Source organism: Coturnix japonica, chromosome 1 (assembly GCF_054131305.1).
Source record: "Coturnix japonica strain WE chromosome 1, WE-NBRP24, whole genome shotgun sequence".
NCBI classification, from domain to species: domain Eukaryota; kingdom Metazoa; phylum Chordata; class Aves; order Galliformes; family Phasianidae; genus Coturnix; species Coturnix japonica.
Genome location: NC_140663.1, coordinates 164,871,007 through 164,884,856, shown reverse-complemented (window position 1 = coordinate 164,884,856; position 13,850 = coordinate 164,871,007). Strand labels below are relative to the sequence as shown.

Below are 13,850 nucleotides of genomic sequence, written 5' to 3'. Positions count from 1 at the left end.
TAATTTATCCCAGTTGACGGTAGACCTTAGAGTTCTAAGATCAGCAGGAAATAAAAAGAAGAGACTTCAGCAAAAACTAACACTGAGAATTAATCAGTCCTTGATTTCAGAATGGAAAAATAACAAAATGCTAATATACTTTTTACTTTTTTTTCTTTTTTTAATTAATGATAACATAAAGTGAATTTCTAGGTGTTTTTTTTTTTTAGTTTTTGCATTTAGCTGAACTGAAGCTAACACATTTTAAGCAATAGACACCTCACTGCTAAAAGTTTTCTAAAACAAGCTATGATAATGATAACTCAGGAAAAGACAGGGCTGTTCAAGTCCAGAGGCCTGTACTGTTAGTACAATACAAAGCCTTTGATCTCTTAGTAATGGCAAAATCATTTTTACTGGTGTGCAAATATGATACTTCAAGGTATATACACCTATTTTGGGGAATAAGTGTTTCACAGCTTAGGTTCGTTATGTGCTAGAAAGCACATAACAAACAAAAAACAAACAACCATTGATCTGTTTAAGTGAAGAGCCATTTCTGCCTGATTCCTTTCAAGTTTATCAGCACGATGTCAGGAATAAGTGGGCTGGCTTGCACTGAGCAGGAGATCCTGGGACTGGAGCCAACAGCAGAACCACACAGTCTACAGAGAATGGCGAAAGACTAAAATATTCATAAAGGAGATGGCCAATGCTGCCTTTTCTAGGGAGATGCTGATGGCATCCAGTACCTTAGGAAACCGTGTGATTTCAAGAGAAAATCATGGCTACAAGTGTAGGACATTTTGGCACATTTTCTTCCAAGAAGTGATGGGTGTTTACAGTAAGACTGGAACAACATCCACAGAAGTTGCCAGTAAAATGTATGTATTTGTAAACTTTTGGTAATACAACAAAATGCTTTGGAGTGATGAGCTACTACCAAGTAATGTAATAATTTCAAATAATCAGAACCTCTAAAGCAGAAGTTCACATCAAAAGCTTTTAGAAATGGCTGTTTATTTTAATGAGTAGAAGAATATAAGCTAGAAAGCTGATGCTGGGATATCTTCCCAGCCACCTTTTAGCTCCTTGTTTAGAAACAGACATTCATTTTTTGAGCATACTCAGATTGCATTGTGAGAGTTAACAAAGTACCAACAGTATGCATTTCAAAGGAAGTATATTTCACCTTTTCTTAACTTGAAAAGGATCTGTCCCCATTTGTAGCTTTAAAATGAGAAACTGTGATTTCCCATTACAAAAGATAAATCTGTCTGCTAAACTGAAAAACAAACAAACAAAAACAAACAAAAAAAAAGTGAAGAACTAACGAAGTAGAAATAAATACCTTTTAATACTTCAGTTAGTCTGCAGGAGAAACATTTATATTCTTCATTAACTGAATAACATAGCTCCCGTAGTTTTGATCAACACCCCTACTGAGTCTTGGATTGTTCTTTCATCTTGGATTAGATTTACATATTCTGACTTCATTTTTATGTGTTTCTTTATCTTGTCAGACTTCATGTAGTCTTTAAAACAGATGAAAAGAGGAGACTAGTTCCCTTTTCCGTTTTTTGAATTGTAAATTGCATTCATTTTATTTCTATTGAAAATTCTATTTATTGTAATACAGAATATTTCTGGTAGCTTGTGAATGGTGAAGAAATGAAGTATCTCATGCCATACACATTAGTCTTACTCAATAATAACTTAAGGGTTACAAGGCCTGATGGTTTGGTCAACTGTGTTCATCTACCTGTATATTTTACCAGAAACAGTGTGTAAATTTTCTAGGTTTCGTAGATAACCAAGTGTACTCTCAGTTAAAGCATTTATTGTCAGTCATGCAGAGCTTCCACACTGAACAAATACATGTTTTATCATGATTAGCACATAAATATAAAATAAATAAATAAATAAATAAAGTATAGAAGAAACTTTCTCCAACAGATTTTCATTTGATGCATGTTCACCATGCATCAGCAATGTGCCTTTGCTACTTAGAAAGCTAATTGTGTCGGTCTGTGTTAGGCAAAGACTGCCAGCAGGGCTAAGGAGATGAACCTTCCCCTCTACTCAGTGTTGGTGAGGCCATTCCTGGATTGATGTGTCCACTTCTGGTTCCCCTCGTACCATGAGTATGCAGGGAGCATACTCATGAGATTCCAGCAGAGGGACACCAAGATAATGAGGGGATGGGGGTACCTCTCCTATGATGAGAAGCTGAGATAGATGGGACTTCTTGGACTGAAGAAGAAAAGTCTAAGGGGGGGTCTCATCAATATCATTAGATCTCTGAAGGGAAGATGCAGAGAACACAGGACCAGGCTTTTGTCAGTGATGCCCAGCTCCAGGACAAAAGACAGGGGCATTAAGTAGAACACAGGTAGTTCCATCGGAACAATAGGAGCATTTCTGTGCTGTGCAGGTGATGGAGCACTGGCACAGGCTGTCCGGAGGCTGTGGGGTGTCCTCCTTGGAGACCTTTCCAAGGCATTTGGGCATAGCTCTCATCACCCTGCTCTGGGTGTCCCTGCTGGAACAGGGCTTGGGCCAGAGGGACTCTGAGGTCACTGTGATTCCATTAAAATTTTTTCTAAATCTGAATTTTAATCTGTACATACAGCATGTCAGCTCAACAATGATAAATCAAGGACTGTGCATGCTTACATGGCTTTCATGAGAATGGTTTACCTAAAGTCCGTAGGAATGTACTAGTCTGGAGTCACTGAGGATTAGGTGTCATGATCTGTGGAGTAAGGCTGTAGAATAGGTTTCAGACAAAGCAAGGCTGGAGCACATGTCTAAGTTAATAGCAAAAACATATCAATGGCCCTGCTAAAATCATAAAATCAGAATTTGTTATGGAAGGAACCTCTGGATGTCTTCTAAATAAATTTTCTCTTGAAAATGGGCCAAGTTCAGCATTAGAGCAAGTTGAAGATTAGTCAGACTTCAGGGATGGGGGCCCCAGAATTTCCCTGGGAAATCTTTTCTTTGACTACCTTTAAACTTCACTGTGAAAAATTAAAAATTCTATTATTAGAACTTTTTTTCTGCAGGGCTTCTTCCTCATTTACTGTGCACCATCAAGAGTCTGGCTCCATCTCCTTTCCCTCCCATTACGTAGTAATGTAGAGAACAATATTCTCTCCCTTAGCTTTCCCTGCTGTTTCTGCCTTCTGTCTCATGTGAGGGCTGTGCAGGTGAAGGATGTAGCTCTTACAATTTAAATTTAACATTGTGAACCAGCAAAGGCTTTGTCCCAATTTATTTAGCCCCAGGCAGGCTAAGCAATTATTCCTCAAAGAGTTAATATCCTTCTCAGACTGCATTTTGAGTAGCAATTTGAAAAGAGTAAGGAACCTTATTTGGAGTCATTTACACCAGTAATAACAGTTTTCAATCTTAGTTATGGTGTCACTAGTATAATATTATAATAAGAAGATTCTTTCCCTTAAGGTAAAACTAACCACAGAGACAGAAAATGCATATTGTAGGTTAGACTCTGCCAGTTACATGTTTTCTTAGCAGAGGGAAAGATAATCAGTGACTTTGCTCCATTATGTATTCTGTAGATTATCAGCCTATCCCTTTCTGGGACACCCAATACAGAAACAGTCCTTGCAAAACACTGAGTGTTGTGATTGAAGTTGTTGCCAGCTTCAGTGTGTAGCCCATGAAGAAGTGGTCCCAGAAGGATTAAAGATAATCTAATTGCACGGAAATATTCCCCTTCTCCTTAGATATACAAACACACGATGTTAAGGGCTCAATTTTTTACTTCAGTGCCTCTGAAGATGGAGGCACAGCATATAGCTGACTATGTTGTTGGCCCACTAGTCACAGGAAAGAAAAGGGGCAGGCACCTTTTCCCCAGTTTGCTGCACCTATGTGATCTGCTAGAGTAAGACTAGAGGAGACAGAGACAAGAGGCCACCCTGGATCTGACCCTCATCAGTCTCCTCACAGAAGTTGGGATGTGGGAAGGCCATGGGGGTACACTTGGCTGCCTGGCTCCCACTGCTCCCATTGGAAGGAGGAGGCAGAGGACTGGAAGGTGACTTTCTGGGTCACAATTCATACCTGAACCTGCCACTGAGCTGCGCAATTATACATTTTCTGTATGCAGGCTTCATGCTGACTATGTGATCTAAATAAATTTCAAAGATTCTATTCATGTAACTGTGATTAGATGAGGCAGCACAACGTCTGTTTTTAAACAACCACAGCGCCCTTGGCATTTAGAATCGAGTTAAATGCTGAAAAGTAGATGCTTAAATAATAATTTTCTTCAACTGAAATTTAGTTTTCAGGTTATAAATGAGGGATTTTTCAAAGGGCTCTAGCTGGGTGTTTTTCTCTCTTGGGAGATGTATGTAAAACTCTCTGTGCCACTGATAAGGCAATGACAAAACTAAGTTTGATGCAATAAATGGGATACTTCTAAGCCCTCCGGTGGGCATACATTGTAACAGTGTTTACAACGTGGATAAGCTTAATTGTTACTGCCAGGTTGCTTGTATCATTTTCTCTTTCTTCCAACAGACAGCTCTTCTTTTCTCTGAAAAGCTGAGCATCTCTTATAAAATATACGGCTTCAGAATTTAATCTAATGTTGGTATAAACTCCAACAGAAATATATTTTATTTTCTTTATTCCAGATGGAATTATTATCTCAGTGTAGCTCTTCAAAACCATAAACATATTAATGCAAAGCACCCAGCATTGGATGATTATAAATGTACAGACGTCAGAAAATCTCAAGTTATTATTCCCAGACAGGTTGTATTTTTCTTACTGGATATCTGCAGTAGTCTGTATTTCTCATGAATGCTTTACTTAGATTTTATTTCATAGCCACATTACTTACGATTTATGATTACTGCAAGAGATGTTAATTCACATTTCCAAGGTGTTCATGCAGTAATTTCTTTTAGTTGTGTTAAGCTGTGTTACATATAGAAGGGTGCTGTGGGCTTTTTTTCTTTTTTCTTTTTTTTTTTTTTTTTCTTTTTTTCTTTTTAAAGGGGAGAAGAATCAGCTCAAAATAACGAAAGGAATGAGCATAATTAAATACATAGCTGTACCTTCCTGAAAGACGCTGCCTAATTGTGTCTCTCTGTATTGTTGCTTCCTTCAGGCCTTGTGCTGTAACTAAATCAACATCTGATTGGGATGTATTTGTATTGTGACTTCTCAAAAATGTGTGTTATGATGAGATAGCATAATGAGCAGAAGCACTTGTAGCCACTAAAGTCTCTCCTTGTCACTGCTTGTATGCAGCTGTTTATGTAAAGACTGACAATTCTGTGAACTCAAGATGAAAGCACTAGAAGGAAAGGAAAACCAAGTACCAGTAATGTGCTGTGGAAAACTGCCAGGTTACAGTTTTTAAAGGGTTCTATATGCTCTAGATCTGATTTAGAGTAATTCTGCCAGGACTGTTAGAACCTGAATGAGAGGGAATTTGAGGAGTAACATCACTATCCTGGCTCCTTTTTGGAAACAGGCTAAATAAGCACATGCTGAGCTGTGCCAGTCTGGTCAGTCACAATGACACCTACGTGCTATGGAAATGAAAACAATGCTGTCTTTTCTTGTGATACGTCAAATCATATGACTAAGGGAATTTTGTTTATGGAGATAATAAAATCAGCGTGTCACAGACTAGGTTTTGTGGAGCATCTCACAAACTAACACTTTCTCTTTTTGCTGTGCTATGAAAGTTCACAGTTTTATTAACAATAAAAAACAAAAAAAAACAAACAAAGTGATGAGAGCTACATGCAGAATGCCAAAAGCACCAACTGATGATGACTCCATTTCAGTATTTGACAAGAAAAATACGGAAAATTCAACTTGCTCAATAACCCTCCACCTCCTGTTTGGAAAAACATTTAAAAAAAGACATAAGAAAATAAAGAAGAAGCGAAATATAGGGGCACCCTACTTTAGTCTTCTTTAAAATTAATATTCAGCTTTCTGGCTTCTCTCACACCTACAAAAAGTACAATGACTGATAATAAAGCATACTATTATATGGAAAACACTTTTACTCATTATGTGTGTTACCAAAAAAACAGTGATGAATTTAATTACTTTTTATTTTTCCAACCTTTCTTATCAGTGATCTCCATCACACATCTTGATCTCCTTTTTTTCTTCATCTGATTGCAGCTCTGCATAAAAGAAAATGTTGAGAATGTTGTAACAAGGAGGCCTAGACACAGAATGGTAAAGGACTGTTGAAAAATGCTCTGATTCTTCTCCTCTGTAGAAAAGCCTTCAAACTCCCGAGTAGAATTACTCTGTACATTGCAGCACTGCTGAAAAGTAACCATGTGGGAGTATCACATAGGCATGACTATTTCTTACATCCAATAGGATATAGGATGGAAGAGCTGCTGACAAAATATGTAGGTGATCATTTCAGCTGGGATTTTTAAAAAACTTTGGCTTTCAGCTTCCAGCTTTTCAGATATTGTACTCTCACTTCACATAATGATCTGAAAAATGATTCAGTAAACATAATTAGAAATGAATCAAGACAAAGTAAACTATGACTGCATATCACATTGTTCTTTGATTGGGACCCTTTTGTTTTGGGCTTCTTGATCTGTTCTTTCTGGGACCAAGTAACTATTTTTTTGTTTTATTACATATGAGTTTTCTGGCTCCTCAAGAAACATTTCCAAAAATACATATTCTTAAGTAATCTTAATAGGGGAATAGCAAGAAAATTTTAGAACAAAATTAGCATCATAATTAGTCAAGAGTAAACTTCACTTCCAGAATGGATACAGTATGTTGAATAGACATTTATTGTGGTCAGCATAGCACTTTAGAGTGGGAGTCAGAGGACTCAGAGATTTACACATAGAAGCACCATCATTCCTGAAGTGATTTTATCCACATACAGATAGGAGAGCAAAAACAATATTAGCAATGCGGTAGTTTAATCATTATCAAATTTTCTTGCAGGTGTAATGGAAAACCAGTCTGTTAGGGAGAGTAATGAGGTGACTAAGCAAACGCTCACAATGAGCCACTGCTCAACCTGTGGAACCGCAAAGGAGAAAGTAGTCATGAATGCTGGAAAATCTCAAAAGCTGACATGAGATTAGCATCAGCGATAATCACCTTCTTTTAAATATATGAGAGTAAAGTGGAAGTAGGTCAGAAAGGGCCTTGAAAGTAAGTAGAAGCATTTAATTTTGATGCAGTCAGAAAAGGACAGGATGAAGAAGTAAAAAGAAAGGGACATCTCCAGAACAGTGAAATAAGATTCATTGATTGAGAAGTGTTATGGGTGGGCACAAGAGAGGAAAAATTATGTTTGCCAAAAATGAATGGAATAGTATTGAAAAAAATGAGGAAAAGAATGGAAGCCATGGTGAGTTTTGACCATGGAGTGAATCTGATATGCTAGTAAGAAAGCTGAACTACAATATAATAGAATAATAGAATGTTTAATGTAACAACTTCAGGGGGAGTTCTGATGTGTCGGCTGAGAATATGCCTTACAGATATAATATAGTTTTTAGATTATTACAGGATTTAAGAAGATCAATAGACAAGTCAGTAAGGAAAATTATTCACTAGAACAAAAGATAAATTTCAGTTTGCAGAAGAGACACACTGGGAAAACAAACGGATAGCTTATACATAAAGATGGCAAAAGGAATTTTGACTTATACAGAGAGATGATGGGAGGCAAGGAGAAACAAGTGAGATGATCTGAGGACTTGGTGAAGACGTATGCATAAAGGAGTTCCAAGCACTTAACTCAAAAAGCTTATGGAGAAAGCAGAATTGAGTAGTATTGTAAAGGCAAACAGAAGCAGGGTTGATAGAGATCCTCTGATCTGAAGTAAAGGATGATAACTAGTGTGTGTGTTAGAGTGAATGCTTGTATATGCATATTTATAAGCTCAGAAAACAAAGGCTATACTCCACAGAGAATCTCTTAGCTTTTTTTTTTTTTTTTTTTTTTTCCTTTCCCACTGTAGCCACATTGCTACTTTATAAGAAGCATGTGGGCTGCTTTTAGAATTTAGCAGGTCCTTTGGAGTAAAAAGGGCATACCATTGGCTTCATTTTTAAGATGTTGTATTAAATTTTTCTGTTAAGTGCTTTGTTTCACTAATTATATAGGTAAGTGCTAAAATAACTGGTTTATATTACTTCTAGAGTATAATAAGCAAGAGGATGGATGTTGCTTTTCTAGACCTCCTTTGTTGCAGAGAAAGATAATGAGAGCTATATAAAGTCCTGAAATCATAACCACTGTGTGAGCTAATGTAAGACTTGAGACATACTGCATTGACTGCTGATCTTTTAATATGACTTCTAATGCCTTGAAATGAAAAGAGAGAAATTAATGAGGAAATAAAGAGAAAACTGAATATAAATAATGTATTTTTTGACATTTTGAATCTTACCCTATTATTAGTCTTTTTATATAGGAAACAAATCCACCATTCCAATCAGATGAGTATTCAAATTATTTACTTCATTCCATACTCAGGGATAAGCGAATACTCATACTGTTGTAAAATAATATGTTTCTGATAAGAAAATAAGGCAAACAATGAATGGGAACTAACACAAATGCAGTTTCCCCAGTTCTGATGCTTCAGAATTCCAATAGTACTTGTTACTTATGGCACAATGGTTAATATTTGTTCAGTATTTCTGTTATAGTACTTTTTTTAGAAGTCTCAAACTTCTAAAACTTAATCATGAGGCCTTGCTTTAGTCTAAAATATGACACAAAATATGTAAGCTAAATTACCCTGTCTTATTTTAGGTAAATGATGAGTGAGAAGAAAATAAAGAGCAATGGTGATCATTTAAGGCATGTTTGATTTCACAAGAAACTTTGATTTCAAGTGTGAACTGTTGCATTTAGGCCTATAAATTAAAACTTGTTTGTGTATTTTTATTTGGGATGGTGCCATAGGACTTGACTTGGTGAGGAGGCTGAGGAAGGTGCCTGGGAACAGGAGAATGAGAGGTTTTCATGCTCTTTCCTGATGAAAATGCAGTGATTATGGTCCCATCATAAGTGTCTGCCCAGATGTGTTCTCATGGGGAATGAACAGGCAGGATTAGATGTCCCTGTGCAGCTACTGAGCTGGGACCATACATGGGAGCCACATGAGACAGGTCACAGTATGGATATAGGGCGGGGAATGAACAAAGGCTTTTTAGGAAAGATGGGCTGAGAAGATGAGTAGCAGGACCTGTGCTCTGGTCGAAGAAGCAATTGCAGTGTCCAACATCTGCCTGTAGACAGGAAAAAAATGGCCCAAAGCATGGTATTCAGGAGCAGAGGACCAATTAGGAAAGGTGAGTGGTATAATAATAATAACCTCTGACATGCGACCTAATTAAATCATAAGGAGACTTTTGAATGTTTTTTCCTTAATATGAAGCTGATTAATGGGAAGATGAAGAAGAATTTAGAATCTTTGCTCAGTGAGTGGAGGCAGCATTTAAAAGTTGCAGCAATGGGTTTTCTCATTACATATTAGGAAAAGACATTCAAAGTTCTTCTGAATGTAGTGAAGCACCAAGAAAAGTTGCCCATAGATTCATCAAAATTTGAATGTTCAAAACTCTTCTGGACATACCTTGAGCAATCTGATGCAATTGACCCTGCTTTGAGCAGAGTATGGAGCCAGATGGTCTACCAAGGTCCTCGCGGTCCTAATCATTCTGTGATTCTGTGACTCTGTGATAACAAATGTGTACAGATTGGTAACTGTTCTGGAAATAAACTGAAGATGAAGCTTCCTTGTGAACTCAGTTTGATAGCAAATATCTAACTTTAACTTCACTGGTACTTCTGATGTCAATGAATGGAGGCTTGGAGCCTCCACCATGGTCATGGGATGCCTAAAGAAATAGAAATTAAAGAGGTTTTCTGTCTTATTTCCCCAAAGATTCTTTCCACAAAAAGGACTAATATATTTTTCTAGCTTTCCACTAGGAAGAATGTACCAGTGATTTGTTTCAGAATTAAAAAAAAAAAAAAAAAAAAAAAAAAAAAACAAAAAACACAAAATTCCTGTTGTTTTCCATGAGTCTGGTCTTTGTGTTCTAAGAGGCCTTTTTGAGAAGTAAATATTTAGTCATTCTGGTTGAGTACAAATTAAATGTTTATACTGTGATCTTCATGAAGATTCAGAATTTAGGAGTTAGACAAGGGAATAAATTAAGTGCTAGTAATGAAACTGTATCATCATTACTGAGTTTTTTCCCTCTCCTTCCCTAAAGAACTACATTAGAAAGATTGCAGTAGTTTGTATAAAGTCCATTAAAATATTCACCCGAGTATTAACTAAGCATTTAATTTCAAAATGAGCATATTTCCTCTTTTAAGACTCTTTTTAATAATTCTTTTTTTACATTTTGATTTCCTTCCTGCCTTGTGCTGTTTTTCTGAAAACTCAAACTTATGTACCTACTACTTCGCAACAGCAGGTTTATTATGATACGGTATGAAATCTTACAAGGTTCAGCCCCTAAGTAAGATAAGGTTCTGTGAGGTAGAAATATTCAAATTCTAAATGTTAACAAATGAGAGAATGTGGTGTCTCCTCATTCTCATCTTAATTAGAAATAATAGTAGGCATCTTTACTAGAAATACGGAAGATTGGACAAGTATGAGTAAGTATTTCTCTTGCATGATTCCAGCCTTTCTCCACCAAAAATGTTATAGAAATGTATTTTTTAATCCATTTTTCAGTCTAAGATTCTCTTAGTTCTCATGAGGGTAATACACCTCTGGAGAACCAAATTTACTTGTCTGCCAAGGTGATGTGGAATACAATTACCTCATGAGATTTCATGCTTGGTTAAGTTAAATAGCATTTGCATTTCATAACTCTTTATGATTATTTTGCATATATTCTAAATGTTACCACAAATAGTTTGTGATTTAAAAAAAATGTTTCTATGAATAGTGCTAATCATGATAAACCTGATCTTATATGAAGTGTGGGTCATATAAAATCTTCCAGCTACATATTTTAGTTTCAAAAGGAAAGCTTTGGGTGATCAATAAAAGACTTTACTTATTGATTAATAAATATATTGACAAATCTAGAGAACTTCCAGCCTGTCAGTGAATGCCTCCTGTTCAGAGCTTTGCCTGCAGTATTTTTGTGTATATTTGTGCTACAGTCTTATATACCAGTGTGCACTATAGGACCACACTGTGAAGAGGCATTCCTAAGAAGAAATTGCTAATTCCACTAACTCCAGAATAAAACTTAGATCAAGATCAAGATCAAGAGCAGAAATGAGAACTTCTTAAAATACAGTTCATAATTTGATGAAAGAGCTAGAAGAAATTCTCAAAGAGATGATGGTTTTAGTTAATTCTGACAGAATGGCTTCACTTTGTACCAGACTGTACACAGAGCACTTCTTCCATCTCATTTTCTTCTACTGTAGGGATTGGGGGGAGAAATGGGAAGGGAGGACTTCATTAATCCAGGACAAAAGGAATTGATTCAGGACATTCATTTACCACACTGAATACACACATAATCTGGAGATCCATTAGATTATTTGCAGACAGATGAAAGATGCTATCTCCTAATGTGAAGTCTGAGATCAGATTGCCACAATGCATTTGAATTTCTCTGTGACTCCTTGAAAATCATCATAAGAACAAAATAGTTGAGGTGGGAATGGACATCTGGATATCAACTAATCCAATCCCCCTTCTCAAAGGAGTGTCACCTAGAGCAGGTTACCCAAAACTGTCCAGGAATGCTTTATGTGTGTCTAAGGATGGAAACTACACTAACATTCTGGCCGGCCTTTTTCAGCATTTAAGTATCTCTACAGGAAAAGCTGTTTCTCATGTTTAAATGGAAGTTCCTGTATTTTAATTTATTTATGTTGTCTTTTATTCTCTAAAGGCTGTCTGTTTCCACCGTCTTTACTTCTCTTTTAGATATTTATACAGATTGATAAGACCTTCAAGCTGAACAGTTTGAGCTCCTTTCTAACCTCTTCATAAAAAAGATGCTCCAGATCCTTAATTACATGTGTGGCCATTTTCTGACCCTCCAGCATGTGCATGTACTGGGCAGCCCAGCACTAGACACTCCAAATCAGTCTCAGTAAGGTAGAAAGGAAGGATCGCCTCTCAGCCTGTTGAAATTTCCCTGCCTGATGCAGCTCATGTGAGGGCACACTGCTGGCTCATGGTCAACCATATGTCCATTAGGAGCCCCAGGCCCTTCTATGCAGAGCTGCTTTCCAGTCAATTGGCCCCAGCATTTTTAGAGACTGGGTTTGTTGCTCACCAGAGGCAGGTTCAGGCATTCCAGGAGGCTACTTTTGGCCTATTTCTGTTTCTTCACTTATCAAGGTCCTCCTGAATGCTAGCATTTCTATCTTGTGTGTTTTATGTTTATTTTTTCAAATATGAGAATAATTTAGAAACTCCTACAGTATGAAAACAATTCAGAAATTGTTCTTTGTGAGATTCTGTCTGTGAGCTTTGTAGATGCAAAGTGGTATAAAAGATGAGTGTTTCTTTAAGATCAATTATCCCAGGAGAGAGGAAGAAGAATTTAAGACATTCTCCAAGGGCACACAACAATTCAACGCATGGCAATTTTTGTAGCTGCTCTTCCAGAAAGAGGGCTTTTGAGAAGGTCTGATAGGTTAATCATCGCTATGTATAACACATGTCACTGTTGGAGGGTAAGAAGTCTCATCTGCAGATGTACATTAATTGGTTTCCATAAGTGTATTTAAAAAGTAATGAAGAAAATGTAATTGTTCAACCTTAAGGACAGTGTTGACTCAAGCACAAAACAGAATAGCAAGGCCTAAAAAGACATGAGTGATTTTATATTGCAAATCAGAATATCATTAAGAAAAACTGAATAAATTTATGGAAGAGCCACCAAATGAGTTTTATGGAAGAAAGTCTGAGCGTCTTTGAGAGGGCCATTGATGATTCCTAACTTATTTTTAAATTTTGCTCAGGTGATTCATCAAGGGCTTGGTTTAACTTTCAGTATCACAAAGAGAAAATTTGCGTTATTCTAATATTGTGTGCTTGTTACTGCAGTGCTTTCATGTTGACTTTAAAAATTATATGTATACTTCTGGGGAGGATACCATATTTAGAAGTATACACAGAGGGGATAGAGATGTTTAATAATCTGTTAACTAGTAGCAGTAATGTTTTTTGTTAGATGAAAAACAGTTTTTAGTGTGAAACTTTTAGTAATGATAAATAATACCAAATGCTTTAGAAAGTATACAGGATATAAATCCACCATTATTGATGAACAGATAATAAACTGTATAGTATTGATCCAAAATACTAAGTATTGCTTTTTTATAGTTATCAGAAACTTTTTTCTCAGTCCTAGGCCTGACGTTGTCCTAATTTTTCAAATGCCAATTCCATTAAGGAAAAATCAGTGCAATCTGAATAGTCCAAAATGTGTCCAGGATAAATATGCAAGTAAACCTGTTCAAATTCTCCATGAATATCTAGGATTTCATTTTATAATCAGGCAGTTGTTAATACTGTCTGTCTAGGAAGATCACTAAGGTAAAGGAAAGGTCAGGCTGCTGAGGAGTGAAAAAAACAACTGTCAGTATTTGATGTACTTGACAAGAAATATAAGTTTCTGGAAATGAGTCATCTGAGTTTACCCCTCTGTTTCTTGCTGTGACTTGCTGTATGCAGAGAAGCTGTTCTGCTTGCTGCGGTCAAATAACAACACTCCTTCAATAGGTATGGCAGTCTTTGGCAGGGTTTTTAGAAAATAAATAAATAAATAAATAAATAATTTCCCTTTAGATTTTTACCTATCCC

The 13,850-nt window shown here is 36.5% G+C and overlaps 1 protein-coding gene across 12 annotated transcripts in view; it reads left to right on the top strand.

The window, feature by feature from the left end:
* Window positions 1–13,850, top strand: part of GRIA4 (glutamate ionotropic receptor AMPA type subunit 4) — a 210,414-nt gene that overhangs the window by 95,188 nt on the left and 101,376 nt on the right. The window lies entirely within an intron of this gene.